The sequence below is a fragment of the Erithacus rubecula genome, assembly GCF_903797595.1.
Source record: "Erithacus rubecula genome assembly, chromosome: 2".
NCBI lineage: Eukaryota > Metazoa > Chordata > Aves > Passeriformes > Muscicapidae > Erithacus > Erithacus rubecula.
Genome location: NC_136685.1, coordinates 64,530,596 through 64,555,563, shown reverse-complemented (window position 1 = coordinate 64,555,563; position 24,968 = coordinate 64,530,596). Strand labels below are relative to the sequence as shown.

General features: G+C 41.1%; 1 long non-coding RNA gene across 1 annotated transcript in view; it reads right to left on the bottom strand.

The window, feature by feature from the left end:
• The window catches only part of LOC306812192, a 32,900-nt gene extending 13,402 nt beyond the window's left edge, over positions 1-19,498 (bottom strand). The window contains exon 1 of the long non-coding RNA XR_013776817.1: positions 19,275-19,498. This is a non-coding gene — a long non-coding RNA (uncharacterized lncRNA). The remainder of the gene's footprint in view (positions 1-19,274) is intronic.
• Between the last annotated feature and the right edge of the window lie 5,470 nt (positions 19,499-24,968).

Sequence of the window (24,968 nt, the reverse complement as noted above, 5' to 3'; positions counted from 1 at the left end):
GCCTCCTTCTACCTTGCATGCACACACTGCAGGTTTGAATTGTAATTTGATTCCCACAAAACAAACAAAACAAGGCCTGCAAGGATTCAGAAAAAAAATACTTTTGAGTCACGGTAACTTGTTTTATATGTGAGCTTACTGAAGGTATAAAAGCTCCAGAAATAGCTTCTGCTTGTTGGAACGTCCATTTAGACCTCACCCTAACATTCACAAGGTGCTCCTGCACATCTTGACCCCTCCACAAGGAAAAATTAAAAGGTTACTCATGGAAACACCAAGTTCATCTTCTTATGAGATTTTTCTGACTTGCAGTAAGTTTCTAATAAATGTACCTAGCCCTAGTGGCATCTTGTTCAGTGCTCTGGTTTTATACCTGAGGCAAACATGACTTAATAAGGCAAACAGTTCTGTGCAGTAATGTATTGTAAGACTTTTCCCTAATCTTAAATGTCAGGCAGACTTCACTTCTTTAAAAGTGAAAAAACCTGATCAGTTCTCACAAAAAAAAGTTGCTTTGGATGTGCTTTTTGCAAGTGCACATCATGCTTCACTTACAGGGTTTCAAAACCACACCTCAGTCTCAAAAACCAAGCTCACTTTTTCATAGCTTGCCCTCCCTGAAGCAGGTAAACACATCCAAGGAATTTGAGCTACTTGTCACTAACCCTAAGTGAGCTGGTTCACTGTATTAGAAAGATGAAGCTTTGTGCCATAAAAGTGATAAACTTTTGGCACCTAAGGACTACACCAGCAGTCATCAGTTTAAAAAAAGATAAATAGAAGCATCATTGCCACAGTGTTTCACAGCACCATATCCATACACAAGATTCACAGCCAGCCCAAATGATCCTAAGCACACTATACATTGGCATGCAGCAAAAACCACTTCCTTGTGTATGTACCCAGAGCCTCATCACAGCTTGCACAGGGAGAGAGGTGAATGGGTTAAACCTCTATTTCCACTGCTTCATGACAAGATTATATGAAGGCTGAAGGGACTTAATGAAGTTTTTCTAGGGTTTTATGTCAGACCTTGGCTTTTTTTTTTTTCATTGTTCACAGAAATAATTCAATCTTTAGAAAAGATACTTTTATAGAGCTTAAAACATACATGATTAGAAGAATCTGACCTAGATTTCAAAGGTTTCATGTGGAACTGATAAAAGTAGACTCTTACTGACTTTTCTTCCCTTTATGTAAGTAACATTAAGGATTCACTGGATGTGAAGATTTGTCAAAGATTCTTTATCTACTAATTAAAGCATACTCACCATCTCCTCTTTCTCCACGAGGCTGTTCTCTCTTTATGTCTGCTTGTTTGGATGAGGAACATCACTGACAGGGCAGGCATGACTGGCAGAGGAAATTTTCTATTGCAGCAGTCACACAATGTGATACACCCAGTGTATCTTATGATCTTGAAATTCAATGTTGCTCTGTGATTTGGAAAGAGTTAGCAATATGTCAGATGGCACAGGTATATAAGAAAATCATACTCTTTTGGTTATCTGTGTACTCACTCCTATACTGTGAATTTTCAGAATAAAGTCTGGTAGAGATCTATCACAGTGTAGCACAGTAATTTAGAAGAAGTGGTAGCATTGTTTAAGGGATAAGGATGGATCTTAATAATGTGAGATCTAACCCATTTTGTAGATGTAAATACTGCCACTAGTGTCTTGGGACAGATTTCTCATCTCCTTTGCTGTGTTAGTGTTATTTAATGATTTCTTGCACTACTTTCTCTACACTAGTTTTCAGTTTCCTTTATTATCAGACCTTGTGTATTTCACGCTGCTATTCTTTTAAGCAACAAAAACAATAATTTTATTTTCATTTTCTACTCTCTCACTATTTGTCTTTTATTCTGAACTTTATTTCTTCCCACTGTGTTTTCTACTTCCCATTTCTCTGTCTCAGTTCCTAGCCTTTGTTTCCATCTCATCCCAGTCTGTAATCTTGGCTTCTTTTCCTTCTCTCACCCTTTGCTTTCACAGCCTCTCTTCTTGACTTTATCTCAGTTCTGTGTCATTCCAGCTAGCCTGCTAAGCTCTCTGAAGTTACATATATATGTACACACACTGTTGCCTAAGAAATTGCCATGGGCTATCTTGGGTTTCCCCCCATTCTCTTAGACTATTTCAACTGAACAGTCACTTTGGGACCCATAAATGTGCTAAGGAGGCTGGTTCTCAAAGTCCCCATAATAAAAAAAGACTTGCAACTTTTCCCCTTCCACAGACTGCTGCTTATGCCTGTCAGAGTTGTCTTTCAACCCATGAGTCTGCAGAAAACCTGCTTCCTGATCTGCTGTGCTGGTAGAAGACCTTCCTCAAATGGTACCTGTACATGGTAACCACAACGTGAGAGAAATACACACTATCCCCCCAGCAGAGATTTTCTGGGGTTTCTGATCCATGCAAACTAAGGACTAGCTATGAAATAATCTGGTCCAAAGTTTCACATCAGAACTATGATCCAAATGATCTCTAAAATGATCCAAGTCTTCTATTTGGGTTTGTCCTCATGCTGCCTCACTCAGTCTTCAAGCCCTGGACCCCTTGGAAAGGCTCTATTGTGCCTGGCTGCAGTGGGAACATCCCTATTTCTATGACTACAAATGCCCATTGCTGTCTTGCCCCACGTTCATCTCAGCTATTCAGAAATTAGGGCCCCAAGAAGAATTAGCAGGGCCCAAATCGATCCTTTGAGCTCAGTGTAAATACAGCCTGGTAGGAGAGAGAGAGCTGGATCTAGTCCTTAATCAGACACTGAGCACAGTAGTGTGGCTAAGTATAGAAGCCACTTAGTTTACAGTACAGTGACCCAATAATTATGCAAGATAATACTGTATGCACTTAGCTGGCCTGTACCATTCAGAGCACTTGCCAATAATACACGAGCATATTTCATTATCTCCTTCCCCAGCTCAGGGCTCTCTATAAACAGTTTGTTTTCTCCCAAGATTGCTGGAGTTATGGCACAGAGCACTGTCTAGGTATATTTAACCCCACAGATCATTCCAACATGCTTCTTTAAAAGAAGATCATATTGTTTTTCCTGCTTTCCATTTTTGTAAGCCCAGGCTTTGGCCAGAGGGTACTCTACATATCTGGCTGTAAATAGACTGCTTGGAGCCAAGCAATGCGGTGCCTTGACTAATTTCAGCATTCACTTAAGCTAAATTATTTATGATACTCTCTGCACAGGCTTTTCTCTGTTGTTGTTGTTTTAATGTTGTAATCTCAGCCAGAATAAAGGGATAATTTGCATGCATTTTCAGCTACTGCAGTAGTTAACACATGGCTCTGAAAACTGAAGCCAACTACAATATATTCAAAATTTGAACTGAGTGGCCAGAAAAGAGAAATCTTGACATGCCACTAAATCATGCTCATAATGGTGAGAAAGCTTAACATTTTTACTTAAGCAGCTGAAACAACATCAGAAACATTTTCCAAAGATACAGTTATTCACTTGCATCAAGAGCTCATCACCTTTGCTGCAAGAACGTAAATCAGGAGGATGTTAAGCTGTGAATGGTCTATTTTCACCTCTATGCTGATATTATGAGTCCAAGTTCATTGCCAGCAGAGCATGTCTCCATTGTCATGAGAATGTAAAACACTGCACAGGCAGAGGGAAGAAATACAACTGTGCTTTTAAGGATCCCCTGAGTTTCCAGCAGGCAGAAGGCATGAGAGATAAGAAAGAGAATAAAAGTTGGAAGGGAGTGCAGAGCAGAGAGGTACCTCCTTCTCCACCAGCTGGTGGCTTGCCAAGGAAAACAACAGAAGTGAGGATTATAGTTTGCAAGGTTGCACATTAGAGGAGGGCTACCTATTCCCTGCCTTTTCTCCTCTGAAAAGCTGCCATGTGAGGAGAAACATTCCTTTTATTATTTATGGGGACAGCCACTCTTGTTTATTGTGCTCATGTTACTATGCTACATGCCAAGTACAGGCTCTATTTCTCACAGAGAAGTTTTTCTTTGTACAGAGGTGGGGAAAGAAAGGAAACATAGCAACACCCCACTCCCTGTTTGTAGGATTGGTGAGGAAATTAAAGTCAGGGTAGGTAAAGGAGGTCTTTCTAGAGAGCTGTGATTTTGCTTAGAAAGGTGGCAGCAGCAGAGCATTGCGGTGGCCTGACAACATCATGCTCTAGGGGATTAGCAGATCTGCTTGGAGAGCATTTCTGTTTGCCCCAGCACTGCTGAGGCAATCACAGCCCTTAACAGCCCAAGGAGTGGGGAACTCACAGAGAAGAAAGAATAAACAACCTATAATCTGAACATCAGTATTTGTACAGCTTGTAGGAGATGGATATTTTCCCCCCCTCTGGGTTTGGAACAATGTTGATAGGAAAGAAAGAAAAACAAGTTTATACCTCACCCCCTTTATGTTCTTTTCAAGGCAGCTGAAGGACAGCTGACCTATTTTCCAAGTTCAGCAGCAGAGCAGGCTCCCCAGCACCTGATCAGTTCTTTGTGCCTGTCCCCTGAAGCATGTTTAATACTGAAAGGCCTGGCCCTGGTCAGTGATTGCAAAGGAGGAAACCCTCAGCTGCACTTGGACTGCAGCCTTCATACTGAATGCAGGCAAGGATTTGAAACAATCCATTGAATGCAAAGTAAATCCCAAGGCAAAGGGAAGGGAAACTAGGCAACAGTGCTTTCTGTGGTAGATGGCAGTGGATTTATTGCCTGGCAGTTCACAAACTGCCTACAGCTGGGGGAAATTGCTAGTTCAATTATCCTGTGTTTAATGTGATTACTGGTACTGCTTCATAGGCTTAATTTCATTCCTTTGAATTCCTCTCCACTAACAAAAACAAAACAATCATACAGAAAAAAGGTGCAATAAAATCTCTTCCAAAATACAGAATATAAAATGCATTTTTCAAACAAGGAAACTTCACTCATTCTGTCTTCAGTGTTTTTCTTATTTTAAACCAAATTATACACAGAAGAATCTTATTCTAAAGAATTAATCTGCCATGTTGTAAGAAAAGAGAGCTCTTCCTCCTTTCCCAATGGGTTTTTTAAAGAAAACACTGACAGATGCTCCTTGAGCTTAGAATCTAGGTATTAAATATTTAGATATGGGGAACAGCAGCAAGATAATGTATGTGCAGTGGCCATCTAAAAACCTGACTTAGTTGGATGGTGAAAGGGTACAATTGTCCCCCAACTAGAAGACTGCTAAGAACAAAGCTCCAGACTTCAGCATCACAGCTCCCACAAAGAAGTTTGGTTCTGCCAGGAAGGGATAAGAGAGCAAACACATTAAAAGAACAAAAAGGCTCGTGTCTCACACATCATTTTTCAGATTTTAGCCTTAAAATACAGGATACAGCCACTTATTTCTGTTTCAGAAACTGTGTATTGCTTCACAATGGCATTAGAATAAGGTGCTGAGCAAACATTTTCCTGTTTATCAGCAACATAAATACCATGTGACAAGTGCAATACTTCAGGTGGAGCCCTTTTCTTTATTGGGCATGATCTGAGTGACAGGACAATTCCCAAGGGCCAAAAGAAACACACCATAAAGAAATGTATTCCAACAAATCACGTTTTTCATGCTACAAGGCCGCCATATAACAATTGTAAACAAACTGTAGGTTTAACATGCCAATTTACCCTTGTTTGCAATAGGCTGCTGCGTTTACTTGGATTTCATCCTTAATGTAGCATTAATAGTTGTTGCAAACAACTTCTCAAGGCAGGTTATTGAATCAAAAAAGTATGATAACTTTCCATGCTCTTTCAGACTTGCTGTGGTGAATTATGCAGATATGGTTTCTTTCACAGAAAGAACATGGATGTTCTATTTTTTTTCATAAAGAAGCAGAAATAATTTTTTTTGTAAACAAGACATCTGGTATATGGCAAAGCAATACTGCTCTCCTAGTGCCAGTATTGACCTCCAAGCCCACTGCAGAATGCTGTTTCCTTGCTGTTTTTATTACCTGTTAAATCTCTTTTCTGTCACTGAGACTGTCCATTTGACTTAATTTACATCTCACTCTGCAACTACTGCATTATTTAAACATTTATAATTCTGTTTGCCGATAACTGTGTCCACATTTCTAATGTGTTAATTAACATTTATAACATACCTGATTATATTTTACTTATTGTTGGCTTAATTTACATTGAATGAACCATAAACTGTTCTCACCAGTTTAGTTCATTACAGGAATACTGTTATGCCATTTTTGACATAAGCTACAGTTAGTAACTCACTTCATTTGCTTCAGCTTCACTACCACAGCAGGCACAGAATTATTCTTCTGCTGTTGGTATCTCTGGCTGCACAGGCCTGCCCAACCCAGATATTATCCAGCAGGTTTAAAGATGACTTATGTTCCAGAGATCTTTTTTTCCCTCTCTGTCCTCACCTAATGAACATGACACAAAGTCTATTAGCTTCCAGGGATTTTTTTATTTATATCAAGAGATGTCTGGGCTTTGTGATCTCTACCCTTCTGCTGCATCCCAACATCCTTTTCTCACTCCAGTGCCCCAGCAGCCTTAGTTTCTTTACTCCATCGTTTCCTCTAGCTTCAGGCTTACCTCTGGCTTTCTCTACTTGTACCAGCTGATCCCTCATAGTCCTGCCCAGCACTTCTTTCACTGCAAAACCATTGACCCCTGTTACTCAGTCCTGACATTTACATCTGCATTCCTTCTACTCAACAACTTTATAACATTTGTAGTTACTGTATTCTAATAGAGGGTGTCTGCAGAGTCTTAAAAGCTTTGTCCCAACCTCTATTTTAAAAAAGTACAGATTTAATTTTTGTTGTACTGAGATTATCTTTCCTCAGAGTAACTAGACTTCCTCATCTACTCTGTGTGAGAATCTCTCCTCAGTCTCAGTGGGAAGGATCTAGTATCTTCTCCCATTCCATTAAATTTCATCAGTTCTTTCTTAATCCCTCCACATTCTCAAAATAGTGCAAGTCCACACACTTCTCTCCTTCTTAAAGTCCTCCCAAACTTTATCCGCTGGTATAGCTGGTAATCTTGTATTTTTTTGGGGCTTGTTTAAGCTTCAAATCTGCCTAAGTTCTTGCATTCACAAACCCTCTCCCTTATCAAGTTGGGACTCCTACTGAAGCCCTCACTAGGGAAGGAAGGTACCCAGGCTCCCAGAGCAGTGGCTGGGCCATGCCCTTCCAGCCTAGGTCCTTCCTGCCCCTGCAGAGGGGTCACACACTGTGGGGTGGCCATCAAGCTCAGCATCTGCTGGTGCCAGGCTCCAAATTTCACACCCAGTTGGGCTGCTGGGGCACTGCTCACACTTCCCAGCCTGAAGGTACAAAACACACCTTCTCCAGAACCCAGTCACTGGCTACTTCTGCAGGATGACTGCAAGCTTTTATTCTGCCTGAGAAATGCCTCTTTCTATTTCAAGCAGAAAGGATAAAATGATGTCCCCACAGCATGCAGACCTGAGCCTTGGCCATCAGTTTTTCAAAACTCTCCCAGGTTGTGTTTGCTCATAAACATACCCCAAAGCCTGGATGTGATTTTATTGTATTGCACTTCCTGGCTCCAGATCTGCTGACTGTGTGCTGGGATTCTTCATGGAAGGAATGGTATCAGCTGCTCTGTTTACGAGACTTGTACGTGTGCTTACGATCGTCATGGGGAAGATCTGGGCACCACTACAGTACTAATAAATGGTCAGAAATAATAAAAATAAAGGAATAAACTATAAACAAATAGCAGCAGCAGGAGCTGGCAAGAGTCAAGAGACTTGAATGTTTTCTTTTCTTTGACTTTTTATTAAAGTTAGTAAAAAAATTGTATATGAAGAATCTTTTCCAGCAGAAAATGCCTCTTTTCTTTTTTTTTTTTTTTTTTTGCTTTTCTTTGCTGAGTGAAAACTCAGCAAAGAGATACACAAATGCTCCTACACCACCATATTCAAACTTAGTTGATTCACAGGGGTGTTTATTTACTGAAACAAACCATTTTAGGCAAATGCAAGCATCTAATGGGATTTTGAAGGCGATCCTTTTAAAATGTTTAATAAAAATTATAAAAATGAAGAAATCTCAAAACTTTATGTAAATTTTATAAACACAAACCCAGTTGCATGACTTTTGCTAAAAATTTGCAACCTCTTTGAATATATTGAAAAACAAATGCATGTACATATGTATGAATATATAGAAATACCTACATGTACTTAACTGTTTCATGGCCTTAAACTGTCATGAACCTCTCAGATGCCTGCATTCATTGCACTTGTCCTGAAGCCGAGACTCTGGAAAGACAGCTGGAAAGACCTGTCAAGCACTCACACTCTATCACAGGGTATATAGAGCCCAAATGGATCCTTATCTGTCAGAAGTTCATCTGTCTTGAAATGGAAATGACAAAAGCTTTGCTACACTGAAACAAGAAATGCTGTTTTTTCACTCTATTTTACAAAGTGCCTCAGTTTGCAGATTTTCTTGCAGCAGAGCCCATTAGCCAGGTTCTGCTAATGGTGAGAATGGTGCCTTTTCTCCTGAAGAAGAGTAATAATTTATTCAGTGGGAATTGACCAATTGATCTAGTTTATTGGACATGGACTTCACCCCATCTGAAAGCTTTCCCCACAGGGATTTGAGACAGCATATCTGTCTCAAATCAGCTTTAGGTCACTACTTCCTCTTATTTCTGAGCCTTGTTTGGAAGGGCTTTCTGTTACCAGGCACACATTGAGATATTCCATGTTTTCTGCCAAAGCACTCTTCCTAATTCTATTTTTTTCCTTGTCTTCCTAAGTGTGTCCCTATGGCACAATTTAATTCTTTCTCAGAACTCTGGACACCAAAGAAAGAGTTACGAAAGTGAAGCATTTTACATTTGCAACATGAGGATATAGACAAAGTCAGTAAAACCAAAACCTCAACCAAAATTAAGAGTAGAATCCAGTAAAGCAATCAGCTTCCTAATTAGTCTTCTTTTATCAGAGCACAGACACAGCAGATCTTCAGATGTGAAGGATCCCTGGGAATCCCTGTGGCTAAATCTGTATGCTAGGTATGTTACCTCCCTGGCTCCTTCACCACACACCCCTTTAAAAGCTGTACTTCTTCCCTAGTACCTGTTTGCAGCACCTGTTTTCTGCACAGCTACAGTGAAATAACACATTTCAATCACCCCTCACCTGCTGACATCTAGTTTTTGGTCCTTGTAGAGGGCAAGGCAGCTGTGATGAAAATATGATGGCAGCAGCCACTATTTAGCAATCTGGGAGACGAATTATTATCTGAAACAATTTCAAAACCCACCTCCTCTTGGTTACAGATTATGAAACTACTAATAAAATATTAAAAAAGCATTTATACTAAGCTTAGTGGCTATGGATACTTGCAAGCTGAGATGAGCTGGGGCAACCTCCAAAGCTGGAGGTGTTTGGGTAACCCATAGGACAAGCAGTGCCTGAGGGCTGGGATACCCAGGTGCTGAGTTTTAGGGAAATCCCTCCTGCAAGTACAGACCAGCTCCTCCTTAGCAGTCAGAAAGCAGCAGAAATGGTGTTTTGCCTGGAGAAACCAGGTTGCCAAATATTCTAAACATATATTAAAAAGGGCTTCTGTAAGGCTATACCCTAATTTTTGAATAGTTACAGCATATGACTAAGGGATAGGATCTAATTATCATAATTATTATGTGAAGATACAGGGTTTAGTTTCTCATAACCATTTCTTCAAAAAGGAGCCTCTGAGACTATTAAGACCTTTTAAAAGTAAGTTGAGTACTTTAACAGGGATCTGCTTATTTCAAAGTCTTCAAACCTGAAAAGCTACCCTAAAAGAAAAGCTGGTTTTCACAGCTGCAATTATGGTACATGGGTCTTAGAGGAAACCAAGACAAAAAGCAGCAGCACAGCATCAATGCAGCCACCCCATCCCAGGGCAAACAAACCCATACAGTGTGAATTGCAGCTGGTGTTTACTTGGCTCTGGAATAATAATCTCAAGGTTACTACTCTATTTGTACATAACAAGAAAATACTTCAGGAAATACTCTTTAAACAGTTTATGAACACTGAGCTTCTAGGGAGCCTGGTGAAATTCCTGTTAGGAGTTTTGGAGATAATGAAGCAAGGTGCTGTAAGTTTAAATTACTCATTCATCACCACATAAGTTGTTTAGCAGCAGAAGCCCCAAACCCAGAACCCTTTCTGGTACTTGGTAAGCCTGTAATAAATGTTATGAGATGACAGAGGATTTCTGAGGCAGGGGCCATGAGTTGATAAGGCAAGAGTCGCATTCCAGCCCCCTATCTTGTGTTTACTTCCATCTGACCACTGGGTAGCATTCTTTCTAGTCGAAGGAACAAAGTGCAAATCTCCTCCTTCCCTTCATTCTTAAGGGCCAGGCTCCACTTCTGGGCAGAGCATGAAGGTTTACATTATCAGGAGAAATTCCCATGTGGCACAGCCAGACAAACAGCTCAGCCATGTGCAGTGTGCAGGTATGTGCTGCAGTGAAAGGAAGAGCTGGAGGAAGGTGCACTACTCTGCAATATCTCAGGGGCAGATAATACTGTAATGACAACAAAATCAAGTCTGAATAGTCTGGGAGCATTAATGAGTTGTAACAGTCTCCAGTTGGGATAATGTGGTGACAGAGATTGCATGGTCTTCATAGTTCTGAGCATTTCCCGGTGCCTCAGCCTGTGCCAGGGAACCAATGCAAGTTTTAAACTCTCTAGAAAGTGCTTTCTGTGTTAAAGTCACTGACCAGAGTTCCCCCCCCCCTTTTTTTTTTTTTTTTTTTTTTTTTTTTTTTTTAATTCAGGAAGGGATGGCATCTCCTACTGACAGCAGAAATAAGTCTTGGCCTTATGAAGGATTGTTTTTCTCAGAGCTGTCAGGAAATCTTAGCAAAAACACTGGCACCCTGGAAAGGTCTGAGGCAAAGGCCATACTGCTTTAATGTGTTCAGACAGACAGTGCCAGCCCCTCACAGAGCAGGAGGTGCTGAGTGTCTCAGCACAGCAGAGGACATGAAGGCTCTCACCAGCCCAAAGTCCTGGGATGCACTCTGTGTGCAGTGGATCCAGCTGGTTTGGTTGATCTCACTGTACCCATAGTCTGCAAGAGCTTTTGCTCAGCTGGGAGGAAATTCTCCTTAAAGTTCTGTTCCGGCTCCTTTTCAGGACCAGCACTGGAATAGCCCTTGCCTGCATCACACCATGCTGCAGAGTCACTTCACACCTGCCCGTCCTCTGTCTAAACAAGTCACCATATTTGCTAGTGTGCCCCAGCCAGAGAGGAGTGATGTTTTGATTCAATGAACATGGTACTTGGTTTTTACTACTCTTTGTGGATTTTTGTCAATTTATGAGAGCAAAGACCTAACTTTTCATCTGTATTTGAGTCTGCAGAGATGGGATTCAATTTCAGCAGGAGTCTGTGGGCTTGTGCAACACTGACAAATAATTTAGCACATAGGAAACTGCAAAAAATAGCAATTTCCCTTTCAGATTGTACAGTGGTATCTATCAGGCTTTTCCAAATGTGAAGCCAAGGTAGGATGCTCTAAAAACAGTGGCAACTGCATATTCCTAATACCCTTTCAAAAAGTCTACAATATCATCTGTTTAAAAGCATCTGGAAAATCCACCTTAAAAAAGCTACACCAATGAAATGGCCTGCCAAGCTGCAGCTTCCCAATCCTTCCATTATAAAGAAATTTGCTTATGGTGCAATTTATGTAGGCTCCATATTCCAGAAAAAATACATCAAGTGGTATCAGGTTACTAGAATCAGTCCTAAAGCAACTGTTTCCTAGAAGGGGAGGATAAAAAAAAAAAAAATGAAGCAGCAGCTTGCCTCATACTCAGTAAGTTGTTATGACACAGGAAAGCAAAAGTAACATGAGAAACAATGGTGGGGTTTTGGTTGGGGGTTTTTCTGTTTGTTTCCTCACGAAAGCCTAATGTGGTGACTAAAAGCAGAAGAACCACCCACTTTTCAAAACTGAACTGTTATCAGTTTTTCAGCAAGGACAATGTCTCAGGCCAGCAGTCTACCTGCCACAACAAAACAATGACAATAGTAATATCCTTTCCTCTTCTTTAAGAAATTTATTGGAAATAACCTTTGTTATATCTTAACCTTTGAACCCCCTTGTTCGATGACCAAAACGTTTTGACCCTCTGTTTGGAGTCAAAGAAGGTTCCTGAAAGAAAATCTAATACTGCAACCTCCCACTCACCACAGATGAACTTGTGTTCTGTCTTCAGAAACTCACCATTTTAAAGACATGATCTAAGATAAAAGTAAAGAAAATATTGACATCTTTTGCTGAACTGCTTAGGTTTTACTGTATGGGAATCAAATATTAGAAGAAGCCATTGCAGCTGCTACAGAGGGTTGGTGTTTTTTTGGTTTTTTGTTTGTTTGGGGTTTTTTTTGTGTTAAGAATCTAGATAGATGCATGAAACAAAACTAAACCACATATTCAACTGGGGAGTTAGTTATTCAAGTGGGAGTTAGATGGTTTCACTAGAATCCACAATCATATATTCATCAGCTGAAAACACCAATTTTTATACAGGGAATTTTTCCTTACTTTCCACACTTTTCTGGAGCAGAAACAGCAAGCTCAGATGAAAACTTGAGCCCAGACAGTTCCTTGTTTCAGAGATTAACCTAAGCACCAGAAGAGCACTGTTACATAAAGTGGAAGTGACCTACTTAATGACTGTGACTCATTTCCCTCTTTCTTTAGGCTGGTAGTGAACTGCCATGCCCCTATTCCCCTCACCCCCTGAAGAAGGGATCTTGTTTTGCTGAGCACATGCATATAGCTTTAAATAGGATTGTATAATGTGCTCCAGAGACAAGAGTGAGCCTGAGGTATCTGGAGCTACATAAAACTTGAGCTTTGCAGGAGTCTCATTTTGGCAGGCAGTTATTCTGCAGTTACACAGATGGGTATTATATTGGCTTCCAGGGTAAATCTAGGCAGGCGTGTGCTTGTTCAGAACATTTTAAAACATTAGATCTGCAGAAGATACTGGCTCATCTAGTTTCTCAGCTGATGTGATCAGCTGCTCCCATTACTTGACTTCTTGAGCAGTAAGAACAAGGTGATCCTGAAGAGATGACACCCATGTGAGGTATTTAATTTACATACTGGCAACAGCAGTTGAATTTTTAGAGTTGATGCTGCATTATGAGTTAGGATAAACATGAGTAGGAGCATGACACTGAGCATAAAACACGAACAAGGCTGCAGCCTGCCTGCACTATCCAAACTTGCCTGTGACTTTTACTCCTGTAGCCACGAGATCCTAAACATGCCTTTTAGTTTCAGGATACTTCACTGTAATCCTCTCATGAATAGTCACTATGTGTGCAGAGGAAGAGATTAAAAACCAAATGGTTGGCTCACATCAATCTAAGGCCTGGCACTCTACAAACTCATTAAGGAATAGCTCTCCAAGCTTCCCACACAAATACTTGCCATTTGTGACTGCCCTTTCTGAGACTCCTAACCTGCCACTCTGAATTGCAGCTGGGTACCTGTTCTTCCCTCAAACCCAGACCTTCCACTGCCCCATATAAGCTCTCAGGAACCCAGCATGTCCTGGTCTCTGTCTCACAACCTGAGCATCATCTGCTGAGCATCATCCATTCTGCTGAGCTGCACAGCCATGGAGCTGTTATTGCTGGCAGACCCAGGGATGGGGCTGGGTTCCCCTTTGCCCAGCTGTCTGTGGTTCAGAGAGGAACAACCAAAGTCTCTGTGCCATTTTCTACACACACAGTCCTTTCAAATCAAAAGGGAAAGAAAGGTGCTTGCATACTTCTCTCTTTCGTCCATCTGGAGCCATTGTTTTAAATAGGTACTGAGAGACTCTCTAGTACTTTTCAGACTAAAAATAGTTAAAGGCCAAGACTGGGGGCTAGAGCAGCCTTGCAATAAACACTGGCAGTACAGGTCACTAAACTGAATTAACTTAGAATTTGAAAAACATCCATATGTTTCTTGAAGGTTTTCACTAAAAAAGTACCTGTGAGCAAAGTTACCTTCTTGTGTCAACACAACCAGCTAATTTCCTACAAGCAGGTTACCTTTTTCAAAGTCTATTAATGACATAAGACTGAAATACCTTACAGTATTTACAATATTGCCCCAAAACCTCATATAATATGGTAAATTCATCTCTCCAATTCTTTGTTTGTCTTTTTTTGCCAGTGCTTCATGCTTTTTCACCTCATCTCCAGCAGCTCTTTCTGAAGAACTTAATTATTCTGTCTGTTTCTGGCAACCACAGCAACCTCCTCTGTGAATCAGTTCTTCCAATCATGCCCTGTGCAACTTGTCAGGTATTAAACATTAAAGCTAAATAAAAACCAAATAAAAAGGAAACTAACCCTAAAACCACAGAGACATGATGCTCTTTCAGCACATATGTTCAGTGCAAAGCTGGTCTTAAAATATACTTCTTTTGATGGTTTATGTCCTCTACTGCCAGATAGCTCCCCTCTTAGCCTCTTTCATTCTTCAGGTGAGCTTTTTGGATATCATATAATCTAAGAGTCTAGCTAAAAAGCAATCAAATTAAAATACTTGATCACTGAGTAAAATATGTAAGAGTCTATGCTGAGAAGAGAGGACTCAGACACTGGCAAAGTCCTAAGAAAAGCAGGTACACAAACAAGCCTCAGTGATGGTCTTAGTGATATTTTAAAAGTGATAGTTTCAAAGACCTTCTCAGAAGAGATTTTGTTGAAATACAGAAAGTTCCTGGGCTGCTAAACTGAGAGAAAGCCTGAAAATAGGGCCTTTTATGCCAGGACATAGTAGGCAAGAAGGAATTTTCTTTCCAAATGCTTTCATTTCTGTTTTGTCTCACTCTAAGTTTTATCTGTTTTTCAAACTATAGGAGCTAGTTTCTGTTAAAATAAACCCTGGGTTTGTACTTAAAAGCTCTTTTACAGTTTTAAGAACACCCAGCTTAAAAAGGTTTCCTCAGATCTGCCTCAACACTCTAGCCAGCTCGGAGTTCTATCACACCACCTTAGATTGTGAAGAACACACCAATTTTCAGTGGAAAGTGACAAGAAATAAGCATTTTTAAGTGCCACACTTTGTCAAAATGCCTTGCAACTTGTGAGAGACACCCCTGTCCTAACTTTAAAGAGCTGCAGTGTTTAGCCTGTAGTGAAACAGTACACAGATCCTGTCTTTAAACTTTCAGAATATCCAAGATAAAAAGCCCATCCACTGTACAAAGCCCATATCAACCTTTTTGTTTCTATTTACTTGCATGACTCTTACTGATCTTTGCTATCCCATGAGGTTTGTATCTTGTATTACAGTGGGGAATCAGAATAAGCAGCATAGGAAAAAGGTCATTGGAAGAATGAATAGATGAATCAAATAGCTTATTCTGCATTACACAATTCCTCAATTTGCAAACATGGAGTAATTTGTACTGGGCTCATTACCATCATATTTGACTGTCAGAGACTTTTCTTTTTTACTTGGCAGCAGCACATCCTGCTCAAAGAATGGATGGGAGTCTTCTATTTTTTAACTGAACAGAATATCCTTTTTTAATACATACCCATTATGGCACAACATAAAACTCATTCAGGTTGGAAGGGACCTTTGGATCACCCCACCTCTGCTGCAAAAAGCAGGGGTAACTTTTAAGGTTCTTAAAGCTTCATCCAGTTGAGTTTGTAAAACCTTAAAGGATGCATTTCATTTCAGTCAGGAGTTCCCCATTCCAAAGGCAGTCCTCTGCCAGGACTAGTCATTTCTGAGTATTCCTAGCCCAAAGAGGTTCTTGAAGATCAACCAAAAGTGAAGCTTCTTCACAGTGCTCTATGACTGTTTCCCATGGTACCCTGAAGAAGATTAAATCTGCTCTCTTAAATACCAGTGTTATCACCCTGCCTTCCTTTCTTTCCTCATGGGCTTAAATTTTATCATCTCATGGTCACAGTTTTGTCAAATTGTAATGTAAAGGCAGGCTGCCAGGTGAACGGTAGAACAGTCACAATATCAGCTTATTTTATAGTTTCAAGGCATTCCTTGAATAAATAATTGAATAAATGCAAATACCAAACTCATTAAAACAGTACCATGATGCAATACCAATGAGAATATTATATATCTTCGTATTACCTCAGTCCAGTTTTACCCTGCAAGTTTTACCCAGCAACTACATAGTTAACAACATTAAAATGGACATTGCTGCATGATTTAAGTAATGACATGCCATTAAGATGAATGGCAAAAGTTCAGATCTTTGGATCTGCCTGCCTGTGGACACCTTTGTATTATCTTCGACTTGCACTTTGACAACCATCCTGGCAGCCATTTGAGGGACAGCAGGATGTTTGTGAAACATTAAAGCCAGAGGGTAGAGCACAGAGTAGCATCCTCTGTGGGACAGATTTATCTGGTGCTGCCTGTGAGCCAGCTCAAACTGCCCACACGATGTGTCCACATAATTTATTCACTTCTCTTGGGTCATGTACTCCTTTGCTCCTCCTTCATCTCCTACAGTTTTTCATAACTGCTTTAAGAGCTGTTTATGCAGATGGAACAGCAGAAAAACTACACTTAAAACAGCTATGGCATTATCTCACTTGTGAAAGTAAACACATGGATATATGCTTCTATATGCGTGCATATTCAAGTTTAATTTAGTGATTCTTGTTTTTCTGCCTTCTCACTCCTGCCTTGTTGACATCCATAAAGATACTGCCATTAACAATAGTTTGAAAGTTAGTGAGCATAAGTTTATGAGTAGAATTTCATTGCTGTGCTATTTTGTCAGCACTTCATTTTGCATGCCATCCATAACATTTCCAAAACAGAATCTGATTGACTGAATACATTTCAGCTTTAGCTAAAAATAACTATTGTTTTTGAGATGCAGACCATTGCTGCTAAAGTGTGGTCCTGATAAGAAGTTTGAGGATATCAAATCTTGATTTGGCCATAGCAGGGAGTTACAGCCAAAACACTTCTAATCATTTCTTTGGTTTGCCAGACAAGAAGTTTCTGTATTTGGGCAGCCAGGTGAAAAACCATCTAGAATTACAAGTTAGTGCCAGCGTACATACTAGATGTAAACCAAAGTGCAAACATTATGAAATAGTAAATAAAAGCAGGAGAAATTACCAGTAGCATCCTGAATGATATTGACAGCTCAGCCTTTCATGCTTCCTCTCAAAGTGGAAGAAAAGCAATCTGTTAAGAAGTAGCTTAGTAGACTGCCAGATCCTTTTCTCTCTCTCCAGATTGTGGCTGAGATCTCAAAAGTTAATCAGGCACACAACCCTCATGTGAACAGCTCTAGGGATCTGGGCCATGGTTTCTTCTGTCAGAGTCATGTAGATCTCTTTAGATTTCTTTTAATTTGGGCTCCCCTTTTTTTTTTTTATCGACCTTCACAATTTATGATTTAATTACTGTTATATTTATCACAGCAGCACTTGTGTTAGCCAGTGCAGAGCTCTACTGAATGTAGAGACACAGGCTCTCCTCCTTGCCTCATCCATCAGTTGTCACTGAGTGGTGCTCCTGAAGCCTTCCCAAGTCCCATGGATGGATTGAAAGCCCCAGCTTTAAAGAGACGACAGCTGTCCCCACAACCCACCTCTGTCAATGCAATAATCATGATCTGTTTTGTTCCCAGCAGCTCACAAAATGCTTCATCTACATCTTCAGCTCACATCCACTGTGCTGCTCACAACTTTCAAATCTATTATTGCAACATGATCCTTTGAGCAATTGCTATTGCTTTTTAAAGCAATTTATTCCACACTCAAAGGCCTTTAAACTCCCATAATACTCAGATTGGTGCCTGCACATTAAACTCTGCTTTCTAGCAAAGATCTCAGAACTATCTGGTTACACATGCAAGCTAGTGCAAAAACAGTGAAAAGAGTAAAGGAGGGGAAACATTTAAACTACACTTACTAGTCTATCTTCCCAATTTGAAAAACTCCCTCTGCTCTAAGTTAAAGACAAGCAGCTCCCCACACACTTGTGCAGTATAATGGCTGTTCATAAACTTTCTTATCATTACCCAGTGTAAAATGTTGATTTTGCACAGCAGTTCTGAAAACAGCAAGTAAGAAGTTTTATTATGAGTTTTAAATACACTTAATATACTATTGCAGTTGTTGTTGGATGAATTTAAAATATGAGGGAGGCACACTAACTCCATTCCCTGAGCATTTGAATCTCACTTAATATTTCACAAGTCCAGAGGAACAAGGGCTTACACAAAGCCCATGTGTCTGTCAGCCCTTTCCTCAGGTACCCTTGAGTCTGGTGGTCAGCCTCAACCATATTTGACAGAGCAGCAGCTTCTTAAAACAAGTTGTACAGCAATCCATGTGGGAAGAGGAAAGAGGGAAGAGATGCAGCCCAACACAGAGCACTTCCATTGAGCAAGGAAGAGGCAAGGAAGAGGCAAGCAGAACCTGTGGCTTTGGTGGGCATGCAGCTCTAGCCTTGTCCTTGCACACATAGCCTCTTGCTCACCTACCTGGTAAAAGAGTTAAATGGTGAGAATATGAGCCAATATTTGAATTAAGGAGAAGGATAAAGTCAAATTATCACTATAAGGGAATATGCTGAGGACATAAGATGAAGTAGAGGCTTAGGAGAACCAGAGAAGGAATCATTCTAGGGTCATGGGAAGAGTCTGGGATATTGCTATGGGGAAATCTTAAGACTTTCTCCCAAGAAGAAGGCAGGGTCATTTTGGTGAAGACTATAGGAGATAGGTATTGTAGCTATGTGGGCAACCAGAGTTCTATCTTCATGCCACTTTCAGGTCAGTGCAGAGTGTACTAACACATATGGAGAGACTTTTGGTCCTCAGGAAATAATGAGCAGAAAGGATTCAGTCACTCACCCATGGTATTTCACTGTATTAGAAATAGGACTGACTTTAAAACTAGACCTAAATGTTGAATGACTGCTATAGGAGCTTGCCCTTGAGACTACTTTTAACCATCCCCAAGTGGCCTGACGTACAGTTCTCACATTCTATTGTACATCTTAAATTATCCACATGGCCTTCCAGCTACTGTGTGACAAGAAGGACTCTTGGTCAGGCCCCCTCGACCATTTTTATGCTCCTGTAAACTTAAATGCATGTCCTGGGGTCATGACACCATACAAGCCAGCTGCTCCCTGAGGCAGGGTGATCCTGGAGGCAATGGGAACCCAGACCCCCCAAACAGGACCCAAATGAGGCACGCAGGACAAACCTGGAGACGATGGCCAGAAACAGCCAAGAACACAGATCATCAGGCAGCATCATGGTGATGAAAGAGGTCCGAGGTAAAGCTGGAAATTCAGTCCATAGGTCAGGATTAGCACCAGTTTTAATGATGGCCAGGAAGGTCCACAACAACCAGGCTGGACTAAGCCAGGATATCAACCTGCTGGTTGAGGTCATGATTGATAGGGTCCACAGTGGAAAAAGGTGCAGCCACAGATGTGGGTAGGAGAGCAGCAATCCTCCATTACTGCTCAGCCAGGGCATCACAACCCTGGGCTGGCCTGAAATGGGGCTTCTTGGCCCCGTGGGTGGGGGTGTGGCTGGAAGCTCCAGCTGAGGCTGATCAAGGCTTATTGCTGCACTCAGGGGCCCAGCATATGAAAACTTGATGAAGAAGATGGGACTTGATGGCTCAAAATGGTGGCACAGGGCATTTGAATCTGTTCAGCAATTATAAATAACCAGTGACAATACCCCACAAACAACAAATGCATACTTTATTCTGACCCAGAGGCTTGTGTGACCAGGCTGAAAACGTGCATTGAAGATGGCTTGCTGCAGGGGTGGGAGTTGCATTCTTCTGCTCACGCTGCTGTTGTCTTTGCATTTCCTCTGTGAAAACACACTGGGAAAAGCAGGACTAGTGTTTTTTTTAGCTATAAAACTTCCTCAGACCTATCAGAGCCTTACTTGAGAAAAGATTAAAAAAACCAAGAAGCCCACTTCAAAGAGCCAATGTGCTGAACACACGCACATACAACACACACATGCACCAATGGGTTATTGAACTTGAATCTACAAATGCAGATCCTATGTGAGGCAAAGCACACAGGGGTCTCTTTTTTGGACTTCTTTTCTACTGCAATTTATTTAGATGTCTACTGAAAGGATAAGAATTATATCAGTACTGTAAGAGTGATTATGATATGATGATATGAAAGTGACTGTGTTATAAAGCTTTTGCTTTCCAAGAGTAAGTTGCAGAAATGTAAGAAAATTCAGGCTTGGGCTGAATTGCTGATTCTGTTATTAAAAGTGCCATGTCTCCCTGTCAGCCAAACTTGGGGCTCAGCACAGTGCTCACCATCTGCCCCCTGTGCAATACTCATAAATGTTGCAATCAATATAAAATTTGGGATGTGTGGAAAATGCTGGAAGGTAAAATATTCTTTCTTTGCCAGATATATGTTAATTGGTTGTTTCATTTTGCGCATATGGGACAGTAAAATGTATTTGTTTTCTTGCCAATAAAATAACATTTTCCTAACTCCTTAGTCACAAGGTATCTACAAAAGGAGAACGCTCTGATGTTTCCTGTTGGGTTTATGGTTTACATTACAATTCATACACAAATGCTTTTTGGCATCTAAATCCTGAGCTAGAGGTATTTTTAAAATTATGTCCTGAAATAGGAACTTCAGAACACTGTGTCGGCATCTGGCAGATATCTCAAGAGTGTCATGAACTATTACTACTTGAGGAACTTGGCAGGCACTCCATGAGCCTTGTGTACCTTACAAGTGTGTAGGAGTCCAGCTTAATCATTGTGCATCTGTGTAGCTGGGCTCTGTAATGGGCACACGTCCGCCCACCAACCTCAGAAACAGGCTCTGGTATGTCTGGATTTCACAGAAGACATCTGAGCCCCTGAGCAGTGGAGGCTGCTCAAACACGAGTGACAGCAGCCCACTATTTTATAAAAGCAAGTATTTCCTCAGGAGAAAGCTAGAATCACTAATCAGTCTCACTGCTCAAAGAATTTGGCATGTGTGTCTCCATCCCCATGTGTTTTACAAAGTGCTGATACACATGCTAAGGCTGAAAGCCCTTTATAAAGTGTTTGGGATCTCACATACAAGAGTGTTTCCTGGTAGGAGAGCACAGGAAGCATTTCTGGGGCCCCTGGTGAGGCACTGCTGAAGCCAGTGGGCCCCTGCTGGTGGCCACCATTCTTGCTCCAGGTGGAAGAGGCACCCACTGCTGGTAAAAAGTGGCACCATGGTGGGACTTTGCCCCAGTCTAATTGACAGTGTAGCTGTGCTCCATGACTGCTCAAGAGAAGTAGCAGCTGTGTTTGTAGAACAAAATTTGCCTGTAAAACTGGTTTATCTGTGTTTGCTAAGTGAGGCCTTCACAGAAATCATCTGGTGGGAGTTTAATAAATTATAAATTATGTCCTTTAGAACCTCTCTGATCTGCTCTGAACTGCTCCTTCTGGACAAGCATTTGCTGCTTTCAGAAGGCACCATGGACCATATGCTTCTGCATGGTTAATGACAAGACTTGTGCCATTTTTGAGGGTCTTCATGGAAAAAGTTGCATAAGTCTACTCCAAAATGTTAATATTTTTTCATGGTTTACTCATAATTCCGGCACAGAAACCACATAGCTCCAGCACAGAAAACAATGGCTCTGGCAGTGCCTGAGCCAAGGAGCTAAGGGCTGGAAACCCAGGAGCCCCACTGGGGTGAGCAGCTGCACCAGAGAGCCAGAAGGGGAATCCAGGCACGACCCAGAAGGGGAATCCAGGCACATCACCAGTTTCAGCCCAGGCATGCATGCCATGGCAAAGCATAGGACAGCTTTTCCCAAATGCCTCAGGGATATTTGATTCCTGGGCCTTCTGGTTTTTTTAACAGAGCATAGAAATCAACCCAAATTGGGAAGACTTCTGTAGAGAAGTGCAAAGGACAGAATCTAGACCTCAGTCCCACGCAAAGCAGGAGAGCAGGACAAAACTTTCCGGAGTGTTGGAAGGCGGTACCCGAGGTGAGAGTTGAGTGCTCCTCTCAGTCCCGTGTCACACACACTTATTTAAGACTTTTGCTGAAGCTGAGCACCTAATCTGGCCCACCCTCTCCAACAGGCCCCTCTCTCTGTCCTGGGCTGTCCAATTTTTGCAGTAGTTGAAATGAACCAGAATGCTCCTGGTGTCTGTCTCTGGGCCTGGGCTTGTGGGACCAGGCAGGAGAACTTGTTCCCCACAAGCCCTTGGCTCTGGCATTTATTGCTTCTCGACACAAGAGCTTGAGCAGTTGTAGAATGTGTTGCAAGACAAAACTTTTAACTCTGGCCTTTATTTAATTTACACTGGGCGAGGCCTTCATTCTACATCTTTCTTTAGCAGATAGAAATGTGTTTGGTCTACATTAATTTTTTGTTCTGTACCAATGGTTGGCATTGATTGGTTTCATTTTATTCACTATAAATGTTAAAATAAACAAACCAAGGTCCCAAGCGGTGGTCAGGGATTTTGCCAGACCATGGGAAGTAGTGGGCCCCAAGAGGCTCTGAAAACCACCCAGAGAAAGATCTGCACCAAGCAGGGATAATAATCTGTTCCAGAAGCTAGAAAATATTTTCCAGGAGACTTGGCAATTGTGGCTTAAGATGGAGAGAGAAAGACGGATAGAGAGAAACTGCCTTTTTTCCAGGAAAAAGGGAGAAATCTGAGAAAAGCCCCAGCTATTGCAGAGTACTTAGCCACAAGGAGAGATTGCCTTTGCACCTCCAGAGATGCAGAGACAGTTCTTTGCCCACCTGTGGAGTCCAGACAGGCAAAAGCGGGAGGAAGTCTTTGTTTACAAGAGAGATGACAAATAAAACTGGTAGATAAGAATTAAAAAACTTAAACTAACCTGTACCACTCTCTAAGACACACAAAATGATGGCTAGGGAAGCCAGTAAATCATCTGGTCTGAATTTCTGGAAGCCAGCTGAGTTTCAGTCCTTGGGATGGGCCATCAGGTTTAGACAGACTTTCCCATTAGGAGCCAAATTACTTGTTTAACAGAAACTCATAATTTAGAAATGCCTGGAGATTTGATGCGATGATAGCTTGAGATGAAGAACCTACCACTTTCTTTGGCAACTTGTTTTAATGCTTACTCTTGTTGTCTAGCATTTCTGATGATTTTCTCACTTGAAGGTGCCAGGCTTCCGTTTCCAGCTATTAGCTTTTGCTGCACATTTCTCTGCTAGATTAAGAGCTCCTTCATTCATGACATTTTCTGCCAGGAAACATTCTCTGCAATCAAATAATTTCTAATTTTTTATAAGTCTTGATTAACTCAACAGCCTTTGTTTTCTAAGTCTTTGCTATGGCCTTTTTCTCTAGATCCTGCACAGTGTTTTGGCTGTTTTCCACACCCATGCTGATATTTCAACAACCTCCTAAAACCGTGGGTGTTGAAACAGTATCCCTAACACTGTGCACAGATAAAAGCACATCCCTGCTCAAACTGGATTGGGGTAGTAAACTCTTCTGTTTCTGTGGGTTTTTTGGTCATTGTCAGAAGGTGATCTGGATTCCACTTACTAAGGAGGTCCCACTCCTTTAGGTGCTTTGCTGGCATCTCTTGCTCACATGCTTCAAGTCACACTGATCACCTCACTTGGTTTCCAAGGTCAAATCATCAAGGACATTTGTGAAGTTTTTATCTCTTTCTGCAGCAGAGATAATTTGTGTTCCTCTCACCTGAAGAGTTTCTTGTCAATGCCGTGAGATCGATTGTGCCTCAGTCTTGCCATGACCCACAGCTGATGATCGAGTCACTGCAGCCAAACCACAATTTAGCTGCTTGTTGGTTCAGTCTGGTTATACCTCAGCAGCACTGAATGACCTGCTGCATACAGATGGCTGCCTGAAGGGAACCAGCAAGCAAGATCTTCAGAGGGGCTTCAAGCCCTATGTTAATTCCTTTGGAACAAACCACACAGACATTGTGTATCATTAGTTTCTTGCAAGAATGCTATCTTGTAAACCAGTGCAGACTTTGAGTGACTGTGTTCCCATTTAATTTCATTAACAATTCATTTTTCTGCTGCTTAGGATCTCTTGTCAGGCAGACCAAGCTGCAGTGCTGTCAAGTATGCTGGTGACCCACTGTGATGTTGGCTGAACACTCTGTATTGTTCTAGTGTCCTTCTGGTGTTCCAGGATTCACTAAAAATGAATATTTCTAGGCCAGGAACTGCTCCTTTATCTCTGTAGGTCTCTTGACTTCAAGTTTTCTAGATCTGCGGATTTTCAAAAAAAATTCTGGGTCAGTGTGTTTTACTCTAGTCCTGCTTTGCAAGTGGAAAGAAGGCATTCATGCTCATTAGCTTTCTGGCTTCCAAATACAGATAAGAATGGAATGAGTCTATCTTTTCTACATGACCATTAATAATTTTGCAATTTTTATCTATCAAAAGGCCACTTACTCCTTGTAGAATGCCTTGCATCCTCACAAATCAGTCATATTGTTGCTTATGATACAAATATAGCTGCCCCACTCTTGGCTGTCTTCAGCTGCTTTTTACATCTTCCATGTTACCAAACTCCAAACCTTTCTCTTTCTCTTATTAATGCACAGTTCATTTCACTTGAGTATTGCTCCTGATAGCTGGACAAAATTTTCTGAGAGATGCTGAAATATTCATACAGTCTTAAGTTTTGGCATCCAGGTCATTCTCTAAAAGAATCAGTGTTTTTCAGTAGAGAATTCAGGCTCTTTAGTGATGTGCTCTGCTTTCCACTACATTTTGGAAAAAAAGTAAGAGTGAGTGTAGCAACTGTGTGGATCACTGTGGATCAGCTTTTGGTCCTAGTTTATTTTCTTTTAACTCAAGATTTGTTTCTTTTTTTTTTTTTTTTTTCCAGTTTTATATGAACATGTATACATTTGTCTTTAAGTTA